The sequence below is a fragment of the Macaca nemestrina genome, chromosome 14 (genome assembly GCF_043159975.1).
Source record: "Macaca nemestrina isolate mMacNem1 chromosome 14, mMacNem.hap1, whole genome shotgun sequence".
Classification (NCBI taxonomy): Eukaryota; Metazoa; Chordata; class Mammalia; order Primates; family Cercopithecidae; genus Macaca; species Macaca nemestrina.
Window position 1 is genome coordinate 7,116,084 of NC_092138.1, and position 13,378 is coordinate 7,129,461.

A 13,378-nucleotide genomic window follows, 5' to 3' on the forward strand; every position below is an offset into this window, starting at 1 on the left:
TGCCCCATCTCAGCCATTTGAGGCTCCGGCTGTTGTTGGGAGAAGCCTTCTTGTTCCCAGTGCCCCCGCTCAGGGAAGACATTCCCCAGCTTCCTCCCATAGCTCTTTGTTTACTCCTCTTACATTACCTATAATTTAGCCCCAAACCACAAAATCTGGGAAATTCAGGTCAACCAAGTAAGTTTGTGCACACCATCCAGAGATACCTTCTTCACAGATGTGCAGTCACTTCCCGTGTCTGCTTTCCGGGAGAGGCCTGTGCGCTGAAGACAATTCAGATTTACTTTGTTAACATTCTGTGAATTTGTTTATGGATGAATCTTTAAGTATGCCAGAAAGGACATTAGTTTTATTTCCATTTTAATTAGTTGGAAATGTAATTATTTTCACTCTGTACTTAGCTTATTTACTTAACGTTAATTTTTTCTTAACATATTTATAGTTTGTCTCCTTAAATTGTGCTGTATTTCATTCCATTAAAATACAATTTGTATGCAGAAGAATTACTTGTATTAACACTTTAAAGTAAACAAAGATTATCCACCACACAGTGATATATTTAGATAACCTTGACAGACTAATCTGAAAGGAGGTGCTGAGTGTTAACTCACATGGAGCCCCGCAAGGGGGTACAGAAACTGCTTCAGTGAGCAGCTTGCAAGGCTTCTGATGACTGCAGTCCTCAGCTCTCTAGATACCAAGATAAGGGATCAGAGAAGAGCCACAAACCCGTGAACGTCAGCTCCTCATTACACTTGACAAAAAATTTGGTTCAACGTAAATAGAAAGGTGCTTGTTCTGGGCTGGGAGGCTTACTGTGATGAGCATGCAGTACAGCCTTAGGCCCATGAAATAATACTGTAGGTTTACCTCTTCTTGAGTTTTTTATTATACTCCATAATTTATTTTCTGCTTTCATAGAGTTTTGGTGGGATGTGTTTATAAATTTAACATAATAACAAAGAAAAATATTATTTACAAGTTTAGTTTTTAGGCTGTAAGTCATGATTTTCTGATAAATACAAGTCTCTCAAATCAGAATATCTGATAAATTCCCAGAGTTCTAGTTATTTGCTCACTTTACTTTATATCATGTAGAAAGCCCTAATCTGTGCATCTATTAAACATTAGAATGGTAATTAGTAAATTAATTTTTTCAAATTTCCCTTGAGTAAGAAGTAATTTGTCATATGTAGTCTGAGATTGCAATGTTTGTTAGGTATGAGCTTACTTTTCGTTCTGTATTTATGAAAGATTCTAGAATCTTGGTAAACTTAATCATTTCAAATAATGAAAGGACTTTGTTTAAGAAATTGTATGATGTATTATTCTCTGAAGAGTAATGGACCCTAGTGTACTTTCAAAAATATTAAACCATATGTTGGATGTGAAGAAAAAGATGACTAAAAAAATCACTGGTAATAACAACTAGTATAGAAGCAAAAAGTTTGCCTATTCTCATTACATATATAGCTATGTCATATGTGATTATGGTCCAGTAGTAAAAATGTAAAAATTAAAAGATTGTTTTGGTACCTCCATGTCAAAAGGTCAATGCTATTGGCTTTGTTTCTTTGCCTTAAGGCTTTTATGATAGCTTTTAATCTAATTTAGTCAAAATATGTATTATGTCCACATCCACTGATACCTTAGTAGTGTTGCACTTCAGGTATTCTTTTGCTGTCTATATCTAATATCTTGCCCCTCTGGTAATCCAGGTGTACCCTGCCTTTTATACGATTCTAGCTGGGTGGGGCTGGGAGTCAGTGAAGATGGCCACACACACAGTCTGTATTGTCAAAAGAGAGACAGAAGAGGTAGCGTAATGATGGATGTGGTCACACTGCCAGTGACAGCCTCTTGTGGGTTTTGCAAAATGAGGGTGATGGCACCACCTCAGAGAATTGATGTGAAAATTGAAAGTTGATAAAGTTCTTAGGACAGGGCCTGGCACATAATAAGCATTAGATATGTGTCCCCTGCTGCTGTTTTATGCTTTTTTCCAAGGCAACATACTAACATGTAGCTCTTCCTTGATCATATGTAAAAGTTTTCTTTTTAAATGCCTACTACTTTTTTCCTCAAAAAAAAAAAAAAAAATTGGCCAGCTGCAGTGGCTCACACCTGTAATCCCAACACTCTGGGAGACCAGGCGGGTGGATCACGAGGTCAGGAGATCTAGACCATCCTGGCCAATGTGGTGAAACCCTATCTCTACAAAAAATACAAAAATTAGCTGGACGTGGTGGTGGGTGCCTGTGGTCCCAGCTACACGGGAGGCTGAGGCAGGCGAATCGCTTGAACCAGGGAGGTGGAGATTGCAGTGAGCCGAGATCACGCCACTGCACTGCAGACAGGGTGACAGAGCAAGACTCTGTCTCAAAAAAAAAAAAAAAAAAAAAAAATCCTGAAAAGTAAAAAGAGGTTAAAAAAAATAAAAAGGTTGACCGATAGATTGATAGATTTTCTCAACAGCATCTGGAGCTTGAACCGTTTAACAGTAGAGCGGACTTTGAAGGCACTGGAATGCAGGAAGTATTTATCAACCCCTTGCCACATTATAATTACATAATCACAGCGCTTAAAGAGGCAGCGTGAATTATTCCGTGCTTGACCAGTGTAAGAATTTATCCGAAGAGTTGCTAGAATAGATGAGGGCTATGGGGTTATGAGGGAATGATAGAGAATGCTCAGGAGCCGCAGGAGTAAATGGAAAGTTTACTCTGTCCTGGCATTCACTCGACATTTGGCTCCCTTTCCCTTTTTCTTTTACAGGCTCTTTGGGAGCTTATATCAGTGGAAACCACAGCTTCTGGCTTTTCTAATGAATACATGATCAGCCAGTGATTGACTTGTATTTACCATTCTCCAGTGACTCCTCTCAGAAATCCAGCTACTTTGTAAGTAGTAAAGCCCATCCCGAGTAAATCTCCTATGAGTACTCACACTCTGAAAACACAGCACAGGCATCAGTTTCACCTTGGCAGCCTCTGCGTTATAGAAAGACCTGTGAGAGGAGGTGAAGCTTCTTTACTGGAGAAAGGTTATTTTCAGCTTAGGAGAGAAGAGCTCATTTTCATGTCTTGATAAGAGCCCAGCATCTCAACCATATCAGTGCACCCCAAATGTTGTGGGGCCTTGGAGCACTACTGCTGCACCTAGAGGGGAGTGGCAAGGAGAGGACGTGGTGACCTCCCGGAATATTCATGTTGGCAAGCCCATCCTGTCTGTCTTACCTAGGAGGTGATAGAAATAAGATTCCCAAAGGTAAAATGCATCTCTGTGGTACCTCGGTAACCCCTAGTCTGGACCCCCAGGCTGGAGCCCTTTCTCTTCTGCTGCAGCCGCGTGTGGTGGACTCACAGCTCACCCATGTGCTGCAGGAAGCTGCCACTCCGCCCACGAGTGGTTTCTTCTCTTTATCAAGTACTTACTTGCCTTTCCAACACCCAGGGGATGTGCTGATGTGTGATACTAGAAGTCTTCTAGAGCAGAATTCTGCATCTCTGTTGAAGGAAACAGGGAACTCACACTTGGTCATCCACAGTCTGACTGAGGCTTGTCTTGAGGGTGACTGTCTGCCATCAAAAGACGGAGGACATCAGTAATTCATCAAATATTGGAAACTGGAAGTTTCTGTTTACTGAGCTTTAAATGATGGGCGCTGTACTCCAGAGAGAAGAAAACGTCATGAGGATGTCCTCAACATTTTCTTAGGATTTTAGTTGCCTGAGCAATAAAATATGGATATGCAGATTACATAGTTGCTGCAAATATGTAGCACTGACAAAAGGTACTCTGTGGTGATTTGGAATCACATACTAGCAAAAATACTGCTTAAGCTAATAGGTCACACATCTGGCAGCTCTCTGGGAATACAAGAGACTCACCTGTCTCCGTGTGTGGAAAAGGCAAGGGGCAAGTTCTTCGACTGTAACTGATCCTCACTCAGGACATGCCGAGAACAAGAGCATGTAATAAATAGACGCTGTGTTTGCTGAGCGATCCAGTGGCCTTTAGGGCCCTTTACAGAATGCTTTGGTATGACTGTGGTATGAAGAGAATTTTTCAGAGGAGTGAGAAAAACTTGCACACTATGGCAAGCTGGGATGGGTGAGTCGTGAGGAGTGGGTGAGGTGGGTGTGCACTGGGAGGGCTGCCATGTGCTGGGCAGCAGGTGCGGTCTCAGAGCTCCTGGACTCTAGGCCCGCCCTGGCAGGTAGAGGTCAGGTTCCTGACAGCTCCTCTGTCCTTCTGCCTGGAGACGATTTGTTAAGTTTTTATTTTTTTCTTCTTCTTCTTCTTTCTAAAAGAAGCATTTAGTGGAGAATACAACTGGAATCCCTGATTTTTTGTTTTGTTTTGTTTTTGAGACGGAGTCTCACTCTATTACCAGGCTGGAGTGTAGTGGCGCCATCTCGGCTCACTGCAGCTTCCACCTCCTGGGTTCAAGCGATTCTCCTGCCTCAGCCTCCTGAGTAGCTGGGACTACAGGCACGCGCCACCACGCCCAGCTAATTTTTTTTGTATTTGTGGTAGAGGCGGGGTTTCACCATGTTGGCCAGGATGGTCTCGATCTCTTGACCTCGTATCCGCCCGTCTCGGCTTCCCAAAGTGCTGGGATTACAGATGTAAGCCTCCGCACCTGGCCAGAACCTGTGATGTTTTAAAAAATTACAAAGTCTTTTTGTTTAAAATGAACACAAACAGCAGTTCATGAATACCTTTTAACATGGTCTTTAAGTGTACTTTTACCTGTTATATTCATAATCCTGAGCAAAGGTATAGAAAATATTTGAGTATTGGCCGGGCGCGGTGGCTCAAGCCTGTAATCCCAGCACTTTGGGAGGCCGAGACGGGTGGATCACTAGGTCAGGAGATCGAGACCATCCTGGCTAACACGGTGAAACCCCGTCTCTACTAAAAAAATACAAAAAACTAGCCGGGCGAGGTGGCGGGCGCCTGTAGTCCCAGCTACTCAGGAGGCTGAGACAGGAGAATGGCGTGAACCCGGGAGGTGGAGCTTGCAGTGAGCTGAGATCCGGCCACTACACTCCAGCCTGGGCGACAGAGCGAGACTCCGTCTCAAAAAAAAATAATAATAATAATAAGAAAATATTTGAGTATTAAGTATGCTTTCAAAGTATCTCTTATATTGCTGATTTTATATTAGTGCTACCAAAAAAAAATCTACCAAACAAACAACTTTTGTGTCATCAGCTCAAAGAATAGCCACAAGGATGAAGTTATAGGAAAAGAGGGCTTTACAAGATGATGTGTGAGATATTGTTTCTTTGGTATGTCACAGAGCCATGTGGGTCCAGTGTTCCCCAAACGCCCTCTTACAGAACTCTAGGTCAGTGTTCAGAAATATCGTGTTCTTTTTTTTTTTTTTTTTTTTTTTTTTTGGAGCCGGGATCTCTGTTGCCCCGGCAAGAGTGTGGTGGTGTAATCATGGCTCACTGCAGCCTCGACCTCCCAGGCTCAGATGATCCTTCCACCTCAGCCTCCCAAGTAGCTGGGACCACAAGTGTGCATCACCAGGCCTGGCTAATTTTTGTATTTTTTGTGGAGACAGGGTTGTGCTGTGTTTCCCAGGCTCATCTCGAACTCCTGGGCTCAAGTGATCTGCCCACCTTGGCCTCCCAAAGAGCTGGCATTACAGGTGTAAGCCACCGTGCCTGGCCCAGAAATGTCGTATTCTTTACTCATTTCTGTTTTTCATAATTTACATGGAGGTATCCAGTGCAAACATGGAAGCCTAGTCACAGTGTCACAGTGTTGACCGTGAGCGACCGTGAGTCAAAAATGCCATTGTGTCACTGCATGTTACTGCTAATAGCAACAGTAAGTCCTTGCTTAACATCATCGTTGGTTCTTGGAAACTGCAACTTTTAAACAAAATGATGTCCAGCGGCTCCTGAAATCACATCCTTTTGTTCATCCTTGTTCTTTTATAATGTTGTCGTGAGGGGAAATGGTTTTGTTATATGTTGTTATGCTTGAAGTCTCAGTTTCCAGGAACCAACAATGTTATGTGAGGACTTACTGTACATATATAAGTGCATTTTGATATGAAACAGGACAAAAACTGGTATTATAAGCTTAAGATTTACCTACTAGTTATTTAAATTTCTGTGTCCCACTCCAGAGCTTATAGATGTAACCTAGGCCACATTCCCACTACCCCTGGGGGCACTCCCTCTTCCCACAGGCTTCCTTTGTATCACTCTTTTTAGGTTGTGCTTTCTTAAAATCCAATATTGTTAGGAACTTATGCCCTTATTTTTCTTCCTTATATTTCTTTCTTTTTTTTTTTTTTTTTTTTTTTTGAGACGGAATCTCGCTCTGTAGCCCAGGCTGGAGTGCAGTGGCCGGATCTCAGCTCACTGCAAGCTCCGCCTCCCGGGTTCACGCCATTCTCCAGCCTCAGCCTCCCGAGTAGCTGGGACTACAGGCGCCCGCCACCTCGCCCGGCTAGTTTTTTGTATTTCTTAGTAGAGACGGAGTTTCACCGTGTTATGCAGGATGGTCTCGATCTCCTGACCTCGTGATCCACCCGTCTCGGCCTCCCAAAGTGCTGGGATTACAGGCTTGAGCCACCGCGCCCGGCCTCTTTCTTTTTTTTTTTTTGAGACGGAGTCTTACTCTGTCACCCTGGCTGGAGTGCAGTGGCTCGATCTCGGCTCACTGCAAGCTCCGCCTCCCGGGTTTGCGCCATTCTGCCTCAGCCTCCCGAGTAGCTGGGACTACAGGTGCCTGCCACCACACCGGCTAATTTTTTTTTGTATTTTTAGTAAAGATGGGGTTTCACCGTATTAGCCAGGATGGTCTCGATCTCCTGACCTTGTGATCCACCTGCCTCAGCCTCCCAAAGTGCTGGGATTACAGGCGTGAGCCACTGCGCCCGGCTCTTCCTTATATTTCTAATAGTTGTAGGCATTTTTAGGAAAAAGTTATGGCCTTTATCTTGAGATGTTTTTAGTAGACTCCTTAGAGACAAAAATAACACATAATACAGAGTTGAACATTGAAAAATAAAGCCTGGTGCAAAAGCAGTTCATCAAGGAAAGAACAGGCTTTTAAACTACTGATTGTCCATATGCAAAAGAATGAACTTCATCGTTCTCACAATATGTAAAAATTGATAAAAATGGATCACAGACTTAAAATATAAAACTTAAAAAGGGAAGTGCTTAGAACAAAGTTCAGGGAAAAGAATCTTTCTCATTTCGGGTTAGAAATCTAGATGAGACACCAAGAACATGATCCACATGAGAAAAAAATAGAAATACTGGACTTACTGAAGTTAAGAATGTCTTTTGTCAAGGCACTGTTAAGAGAATGGAAATACTAGCTCCAGAATAGAAGAAGATAGGTGTAAATCATATTTTTGATAAAGGACTTGTATCCGAAATTTGTAGAGAATTCTCTAAACCCAATAGTAAAAAACAAAGCAACTTAATTAAAACATGGTCAAGAGATTTGAGCAGACACTTCACAGAAGAAAATGTAAGTATGACAAATATGCACATGAAAAGATGCTCAACAGTAGTCTTTAGGGAAATACAAATGAAAACCACAACGAGACAATACTGAACACCTATAGAGTGACTAAAAAGTAAAGACCGTAGTAAATATTGGCAAGGTTGTAGAACATTGGGAACTTTCACTATGCTAGTATTATTGGTCACTCATTCAGAGAGAATACTAACAGTTTGGTGTCTGAAGGATTTCAGCCCTCGAGGACACAATGGGATTTGTTTTAAACTGGAGAATAGATTCCTCCTGCCAGAACCCCATGTGTCAGGGAGGAGGGAGGGGCAGGACAAGATGGGATCCCAGGAGATGGAGAGGCTGGGAATTGAGGTGCTGCAGGCGTGCAGCTGTGAGAGTGAGACAAGTGGACCGGTGGGAGTGGGAGAGACAGGAGAGATGATCTGCATAAGAGTGTGACTGACTGAGGGCCGAGGCAGGGAAGGGAGTAGTGCTGTGGGAACCACCTTTATGGGAGTGAGAGCTGCCCCCCCTTACCTTCTGGCAGAGTAGCACTGTCGGTTGAAGTTGGTGGGTTTCTGCAGCAGTGTTGCTCTGTCCAGATGTAGGCTCAGAAAAGGTTAAAAGGGTGGTGCAGTGTATGGAGGAGAGTTTGCCAGCCATGTGCAGTGAAAGAGGAAAGGCTTCACTCTGAAGAATGTGGCTGAGCTGTTGCAGCAGTGGGAGGAGGCTGGATGGAGGGGAATTGAGTGTGAGTAGGCTGAAGGATTGTTGGGGAGAGGAGGCAGGTAACAGAAGACTCAGCTGGCTGTGGCTTAACAAGGCCTTGGGTATCTTTTTATAAGAAGTCTGGGAAGGCATCGGCTGGCGTGGCTCTGCGGCTGGCGTGGCTCTGCTGCTTAGGCATGATGGGGCTACCAGACTTTCCAGCCTGCTGTTTTGCCATCCTCATCATGTGGCTTTTCAGCCAAAGATTTGTCTTCTATTCTTAACTCTTGGATTTATCCTTTTTGCCTATTCTCTTATGTTTATTTGCTTAACTTCTAACTTCATTGTGTGCCTGTACCACCTTTAAACAAGTGTTTTGCCTTTGACGTGATTTCTGACTTTAGCCTTGCTCCTTCTAGCATGCTATTTCTAATTCATTTATTAGTTCTGCATTTATGTTATTTTGGTCGTCAGTGTTTTGACTTGCTCTGCAATCTTGTTTTCCATTTCAGCGTGTTCATTTGCCATCGCCTCTTTGAGTCTCATATATTGATTGTATGTCATCTCTAAATCATTTCATAGCAAGCACTTCTGGGAACTTCAGTTATTAGCTAGGCTTTCTTAAATAAAAGACGGTGTCTTTAGGATGCCACGTGTGTGCCTGTGCTGTCCTCAGTCGGGGGCTTGTTTGGTTTGCTTTGCTTTGAGGAGTGGGGAGACTGGCCTGTCTTGTCTAGTTACTATGCCATGTCTTTTGTTAATCTTCCACATGGTTTTTGTTTGTTTGTTTTTTGCATGAACCTCTATCAGTATTGTTCTTCTTTTACATAGCAAGTGAGCTTCGGGTTGATTCGGGTTGAGGACTCAGAATTGTTGTAGTGGTTTTTTGTTGTTGTTGTTGTTGTTTTGTTTTGTTTTGTTTTGCATTTCCTCGTCTGAGAGAATGGGAGCAGAGGAGGCAGGAATCACCCAGCAGGACAGGAGGCCATTATTCAGCTTTGTGAATATCTCTTCCCAGGGCTCCCTCCACTGAATCTGCTCATATCTGTTTCCTGTAAGACACACCCTTTGCTCAACATGGTTTCCCAGCTCCGGACAGGGGTCTGGTATTTTAGGACAGTAGGTCTCTGGTGTTTATGGGCCCTGCTCCTGTCCCCATCCCCCTCACATCGTGCCAGCTTTAGACAAGAAGGATGGGCACAGTCTATGAGTGTGAGTGTGCACATGTGTTTTTGGGGACAGTGCAGGGGTCAAAGGTGCACTCCCTCTAGAACACAGGGGAGGAGAGGGTCCAAGCAGGCTGCCCAGGCTCACATCCTGGCTCCAGGCCCTACCTGAGGCCTCCGTTTTCTTATCAGTGTGGAGGAAGATGATAGTCCCTACATCCTGGGGCAGGTGGAAGGATTGAATGAGATAATGCCCATAAGTCACTTGGCAGCAGTTTGCTGCTCTCAGCAGATGTCGGCTCCAGTCACTGATGCTTCATAGACTTCTCGCTCAGGCACTTCCCACTCAGTCGTCTTGGTCCCACTGATCTTCTTTCATTTATTTTCACTTTTGCCTTACTTTTTACTAAACCCTTGCTTAATTTTTGGGGGTGATTAGTGATTAGGTGATTTTGATATTTTTCTTCTTTCTCCAGCTTTCCTCTTATCCAATAACAACCAAAGTGGCTGTCTTCTCTGGGACTGCCTACTGGGAAGCAGGGGCCTTGTTTCTCAAAAAGTGTTCTGTTTTTTAAAGTTTTCATTGGCTGCCATCACACCCCTTTGTCTTCCCATGGGACGAGGGTGTGATAGTCTCATACTTTTCACAGTTCTGCCCATTTGCCAACTCTGTGCCTGGGGTGCACCATGCTTCCCCGTGGGGCTCCTGGGGTGGGCCGTGGTTCCAGTTCCCACCTGCTGGGCCCACGCTTGAAATCTGTCGTGTGTGCTCCCAGCCCTGCTCTTCACACTTGTGCTGTGCAAGTGTGTCACTTCCTCTCTCATTGCTCTTTTCCTGCCCACCTCTCATCCTTTCCCTCACTGGTTATTCAACTAATTGTTGTTGCTTTGATTGAGTTCAAAGAGGGTGTCTAGGAATTAGTTGTGAGCTAGCTAAATAGAAAAATCTGCAGTATATATTTTAAATTTGTAATCAATGCATATTTTATTTTCAGTGTTTAAAGAATTTTTCATTTGCAATACAGTATGGCTTACTTTTAGTCTCTGCATCTCAAATAATTTTTCAGAGGTGCACCTTAAATCCATTGTTGCCATAAGCCATGTTTTGTACAGTGACAGTACTTTGATGGTTCTTGCTAGGAGAGCAGTAATTAATACTTGTCATGTCTAGAACTTCCCTTCATACATTCTCCTGGAAGAGCATTCAGGACACGGATTGCCCCCTCTAGAACCTGCCATTGTGGGTTTAGAACCCTCAGGACACTGGTAAGCCGAGTGAAAGGAAGTCACTGACCTATTCCTTACCAACATACTTAACAGTGCCTGTAGGAAGCTAGTTGGGAGATGTGGATGGGAAGGAAAAAGTGTCAACATTTATATGAATTTCAAATATATCTTACCTCTAGCCGTGCCTTAAAATGGTTTGAAATATGAAAACTAAAAAATATGGTAAAACATTTTTATTAAACTTGTAGCTTAAGTTTATATTCAGTTTAATATAACTGACTACATTAAGTTTATGTGCAAATTCAGTAACTAGGAAGTCTACAGGTGGCCAGTGTTGTGAAGTTATCCCCCAACGCTTTATTATGACAGCTTTGGCCAATGTTATTTTAATGGATACTCTATTAATACTACACAGTGAACATTGTACAAATATTGGATGATTTTTATAAATTAGCCAACTGAACCTAAAAAAGCAGTAGGTGTTGGTGAATACATTCATTTTATATGTTGTGGGTAGTTTTTCTTGCTGGTTTAGATAGAGATTTTATGCCTTGTTTTTACTTTTGTTTGGGATGAAAGGGAAAGATCCTTTTTTTGTTGTTGTTTTTCTTGAGATATGTCTTAGAGTTTTGAAAAGCTGACTAGATGTTGGATATGTCTTACAAATATAGTTTGTTTCCAGTAAGTTAGAGTTTCTTTGCTATGCTAAGAAGAATGGCTCATTCCACTTTCTTAATATGAAACAGTTGTTGACTAGTTCTTTAAATAACAAAATCTTCTGATACTGTCCTTTTACAGAGTGTTTGGTGATTTTCCCAATGAAGAGTAAAGCTATCTAGTTCACCTTTATAGCTTTAGTTATAATCAAATATCCTTCTTGTTTTAATTTGCTTGTTTTGCTGCTCATTTTCTGTTAAAGGTTACAAAGCAAAAAAAAAAAAAAAAAAAAAAAAAAGCCACTCCACCCGGGCTGATCTCCAGCAGGAGACCCCAGAAAGTGCAGAGTGGGACACGTGACACGTCGGCTCGGGCCCCTCCGCACAGGTTCTGTGCCTCGTGGTCACTACCACATCTTTCATGTCTCAGGCTTTTTCCCATAGCGTTAGCCCTAAAAAAACCGTAAGATAAGATAGAGGTGGGGCCGGGCGCGGTGGCTCAAGCCTGTAATCCCAGCACTTTGAGGCCGAGACGGGCGGATCACGAGTTCAGGAGATCGAGACCATCCTGGCTAACACGGTGAAACCCCGTCTCTACTAAAATACAAAAAAAATTAGCCGGGCGAGGTGGCGGGCGCCTGTAGTCTCAGCTACTCGGGAGGCTGAGGCAGGAGAATGGCGTGAACCCGGGAGGCGGAGCTTGCAGTGAGCTGAGATCCGGCCACTGCACTCCAGCCTGGGCGGCAGAGCGAGACTCCGTCTCAAAAAAAAAAAAAAAAAAAAGATAGAGGTGGGCCAGCACAGAGAACAGAGCGAGGAGGAAGATCTGCAGCGACGTGAGGAGGCAGAGTGTTGCGCATCCTTCCATCGCATGGGCCTGGCTGTGTAATTCATTTCTCTCCAGCAACACTTGCCCAACCGGAGCCGACTGCTGTGTGATTTTGTTTTGAAGCTTTCTGCCATTGTCACTGCCTCTGACAACAGATGAGATAGGTAATAATTCATTTTTCCTTTCGTTCTAATTACCCAGTTATATTCTTATGCTGATTAAGTCTCACAGTGGCTTAGCCCTGTCAAAGATAGCTAAGGAGCTGTGGGTCTCAGGTTTCTGGTCTCTGTTAGTGGTAGGTAGCTGACTGTTAGGAAAAGCAAGTGACCTGCAGAGTGAGACATAGCTAATCCACCACTGATTTACTAGTGCACATGGATCAGGTGCCACCTTACCACTCTGAGCCTTCAGTTTTCAGATTTGTCAAATGAAGATAATTATGATAGTGGCCTTATAGGATTCTTTCAAACATTATAAGAATAATGTATTCCATTACATATTACATAGTACCTAATAAGTTCTCAATAAGTGGTAGTTATTTATCCGTTAATAATGGGGTTGCTATGCCCAGAATCTTTAAATTTTTATCATGCGTGCTACTTTTGATAAATAGTATCAGAAACATTCTTGTGTTCATGTCCACTCCATTATTTAGTCATCTCTAGGTAACATGAAATATTTTTACATATTATTTCTTTTATTCCTGATATTTTACTATCTGATAACACCTGGTAAACTTAGCCAGATGTTTTGTGTTTCTAACATACAGAGAGTAGGGATTTCCCACTTACATCTTAAGTCTTTTATTAGAATCTTCATTTAATGAAAACATGAAAGTTCAGTTTTTATGAAATGGAGTGTTCACTCTTTATTGTTACAGTCATTACAGTTAATTCAGAAAGGCAAGAAAAACAGTTGATGTCAGGGTGTCACTTCCTTCACTTCTGACTGTAGTTGGCAAGTGTGGTGCATTTTTCATGTGTTGAGCTTTCCAAAAGGAATGTTTTCTATAGTATTCCCTCCACACTTTTCCTCTATTATTTTTTCAAGATGAGTGGGTCACATGTTCTTTTTACTTCCTCCTTGATTTGGAAAGAATGAGGGATGATTTTGAACTTTGGGAAATACTCTCTGAATATTGTCTAGAAAAATACTGGGGTGTTTTTTGTTTTTTGTTTTTTTTTTTGGTAAAAGAAAGATGAGTAGAAGAAAAGGCGCTCCTTACAGTGTGTGCTGCTTGATCAATCTTTGTCCTCACGGTAGGCAGCCTCTAACCCGGCTGCCTGGTGTTCACA

At 42.7% G+C, this 13,378-nt stretch overlaps 1 protein-coding gene and 2 long non-coding RNA genes across 7 annotated transcripts in view; 2 read left to right on the forward strand and 1 right to left on the reverse strand.

Moving 5' to 3' along the window:
* Positions 1-13,378, forward strand: part of LOC105498828 (AU RNA binding methylglutaconyl-CoA hydratase) — a 155,935-nt gene that overhangs the window by 110,795 nt on the left and 31,762 nt on the right. The gene's annotated exons all lie outside the window — the stretch shown is intronic.
* The window catches only part of LOC139358080 (uncharacterized), a 35,668-nt gene continuing 25,064 nt past the window's right edge, over positions 2,775-13,378 (reverse strand). Inside the window, exon 2 of the long non-coding RNA XR_011612331.1 lies at positions 2,775-4,656. This is a non-coding gene — a long non-coding RNA (uncharacterized lncRNA). The remainder of the gene's footprint in view (positions 4,657-13,378) is intronic.
* Positions 4,042-12,244, forward strand: LOC139358079 (uncharacterized). The gene is made up of 3 exons (XR_011612330.1): positions 4,042-4,113; positions 10,543-11,733; positions 12,045-12,244. It is a non-coding gene; the product is annotated as an uncharacterized lncRNA (long non-coding RNA).